This window comes from Jaculus jaculus, chromosome 9 (genome assembly GCF_020740685.1).
Source record: "Jaculus jaculus isolate mJacJac1 chromosome 9, mJacJac1.mat.Y.cur, whole genome shotgun sequence".
Taxonomy (NCBI): Eukaryota; Metazoa; Chordata; class Mammalia; order Rodentia; family Dipodidae; genus Jaculus; species Jaculus jaculus.
Genome location: NC_059110.1, coordinates 71250804 through 71254437, shown reverse-complemented (window position 1 = coordinate 71254437; position 3634 = coordinate 71250804).

The window sequence follows — 3634 nt, the reverse complement described above, 5'->3', positions numbered from 1 at the left end:
GGAGCCCGCCCGCCCGCAGGCGCCCTCGGCCGGCCGCGCGCGGGGTCGCCGAAGGGCGCGGGAGGAGCGGGGAGCGCGGCGCGGCTCCTGCGCACAGCTCCCGCCCGCCGCCCGCCGGCCTCCGCTGGCTCCCGGCCCTTCTCCGCGTCCGTCCTCTCCCCTCCCTGCGGGTTTCCGTCATCCGCCCGGCATTTCCGCCGGGCAAAGGCGAGTAGGCGGCGCCGCCGGGTCTCGGGACGCCGGGAGGCGAGCAGCGCCCTCGTGCGGCTCGGCGGAGAAACGGCCCGAGGCGGCGGGGCGGGGCGGGGCGGGGCGGGGCGGGGCGGGGCGCCGCCTTTCCGCTCTTCCCGGTGTCTTCCTCTCCCACACCGCTCTCCTCCGTCGTCCTCCCTCTGGAGCGTCGACCTCCCCTCAGCTCTCCAGACGCGGAGTTGGGAAGCTCGGCTTTTCGCTTCACTGTATCTGATTCTCCCATTGCAAGCACTTGACACTTGTCGAGTAAGGAAGTTATTTGTAGTCTTACTAGTTGTGAGACCCTGAACCTCGAACATTCCCTTGCAGCCTCAGAAGATAAAACTTGTTTTAAAAAATAATTTGTGGCCGTTCCAGCTTCGTTCTTGACTGTGCTTGCTACAGCGTTTAAGGTGTAATGATTTCTTCATGCAGATACCCACAAGCAGTGCCACTGCGTACATCGGGAGCTGTGCGGAGGACCGTACCGCCTCTCCCAGGTGCTCACTGCTGCTGAGCCCCAGCTGGGCAGCATCTCCTATGAGAACGCAAGGGCTGCTGTGTTGGCTCCGCCAGTTTCCCGGCTGTGGGTACTCACTTAAACCTCAAACCTTAGATTTTTCATCTTTGAAATCAATGACTACCTTAGGCAGAGATTAAATTTCTTTTTGTTTTGAAAGAGATCCCATGAGTCCAAACTGGCCTCCAATTCATTACGTTGCTGAAGATGACCTTGACCGCCTGATTGTCCTTGCCTCCGCCTCTCAATGCTGGGGTCACAGAAGAACATGCAAACACCACCCTTAATAGCTATAATAACTAGAGATTAAATTTGAGAAGATAAAAGAAAAGCATGCTTAGCATGGTAGTCACAGGCTATATACCTCAAAAGGAGCAACTGCAGAAAGCTGTACAACGGTGATATTTGAGCTGAATTCTGAACTTTCTCCCCAGGCAAAAACCCTTAAAGTTGCCTGGAGATGAGGAAAGAAGTCCTAATGACTGTGTGTTGTGTGTGTGTCCAGCACACGCTGGAGATAAATGTACCATCAGTATCTGGAAAACTAAACATTGTAGAAATAAGACTAGGTCATATTGGCTGGGCATGGTGGCGCTCGCCTTTAATCCCAGCATTTGGGAGGCAGAGGTAAGAGGACTGCTGTGAGTTCGAGGCCACCTTGAGACTACATAGTGAATTCCAGGTAAGCCTGAGCTACAGTGAGACCCTACCTGCCCCCCCCAAAATTGACTAGGTCATATTGTGGAAGCCTGCTGCACTCAAGGCACCCTGTAAACAGCAAATCAGTTGATCAAAACATGATAGAGATGAAACAGCACTAGAGAAGGCTGCTGTGTAACAGCCATACCATTGTCATCACTGAGGAGGTCAAACCACAAAGTGTTAAAGCCAGCGAATGGCACCTAAGCTCAGAAAGCTCAGAGTGAAATTGAAAATGAAAATATTTTCTGAGTTCTCTGAGAACAGAAAAGATTCTCTGAGGATAAATGGAAAATATACATAGGAGGCTGGGGGGGGGAGGTTCTTAAACAAATGTTTGGAATGTGTATAAACTATGTTATGGCTGGAGGTGAGTAGGAGAGTTTGTGAAAATAGTACTTCTCAAAAATTTAATTAGGGGTGTGACCTCACGCTCCAGAGTGCTGGGCTGCACCACCTGCCTGGACTAGAGACTCCTGAGCTGATGGTATTCCCTAGCACTGGGCACTGAGTAGGCTACCCAAGGTCCAGTTTATTGCCCTCTCACCCCCTGTCCCCACTAGCTGGAATTGAGGATCAGGCCCATTTGGCACCGACCTCATTCCCTGGCCTGCCTGGAGTAGGGACTTCTGAGCTGATGACACTCCCCTAGCTCAAGGCACTGAGTAGGCCAGGCAGGCAGGGTCCAACCCAGATGCACATGGAGACGGCATACACCAGCAGGAGCTTTCAGCTTCCAGTGTGCTCAGCCCAAACCTGCAGCTAGATGACCATGCCTGCCCATTTGGATCAAGGCTGACCAGGCCATTCTACACAAACTCCATAAGAGCTACTGTTCTTCATTCTCAGCAAGAGAAAGGGCTTATCTCAAGATGGGCAAACTCCAATGAAAAACAAATTATACAAGAAGCCAAGGCAAGATATTCCCACCAAGAATACCTAGTCCCATAGTGGAAGCCTCCAAGAAAAGTACTTGCAGGAAACTCCAGACAGAGAAATCTAAAATACAATTATGATAAGCACATCCAAAAAACTTAATGAGGCCATGAACAAATGACTGAATAAAGTGGAAGAAAAACAACAAAAAACTCAATGAACAGTGGAATGAACTCAAGAAAGATGTGATCAAATGTACTAATGTATTCCAAGCAACAAGAAAGTTAATAACTAAGAATGGAATTTAGGGCTGGATCCCATGTAAGCCAGGCACACAAGGTGACACAAGTACACAAGGTGACACGTGCACAGTAGTTGGCGCACACATTGGAGTTTGATTACAGTGGCTGGAGGCCCTGACATGCCAATTCTCTTCCTCTCTCTCTTGCTCTCTCATGTAAAAAAGGCCAGTAAAAAAAGTAAAAAAGGGAAGAAAGAAAAAAATGGAATTTAATAGAGAGATTGAAACACATTAGAAAAACCTAATGGAAGACAAAATGAAATACCCCATTTAAAAGGATCCCAAGAAAACCTCATCAACAGAATAGATCATGTGGAGAACAAACTCCACAAAGTCTTCAACTTGACAGGGATTAATTCACACCTCTCAATTATACCTCTAAACATCAACTCCCTAATCAAAAGACACAAGTTAACAGGCTAGATTGGAAAACTGGATCTATCTAGTTGTTGTCTATATCATTACAGATAGACAACATTTTCAGTGAAAAGATGGAAAAAGACATTCCAAGAAAATGGAAATAGGAAATAAGCAGGTGTGACTATACTAATATCTGACAAAATAATCTTTAAATCAAAAGAGATAAAGAAGGCCACTTTATACTCATCAAGGGAACAATTCAATTAGAGGATTTTACAATTATATATACACCAAACTTTATTTAAAATTTCTTATTTTATGTTATTTGAGAAAGAGGGAGGAATGGGTGCAGCAGGGCATTTAGTCCCGAAAAACTCCAGATACATGTGGCACCATGTGCATCTGGTTCTGGAGAATTGAATCTGGGTCCTCAGGCTTTGCAGTTAAGCACCTTTACCACTGAGCCATTTCTCCAGCCCCATGCACCAAATTTTGCAAAGCAAAATCTACTAGACATTTAGTCAAATAAATCCCAATACAATAATAGGAGGTGACATTAATACCCCACTATCATCAATAGTCAGATATCTAAACAGAAAATAAAGAGAAACAATGGTGCTAAACAACACCACAGATCAAATAGATTT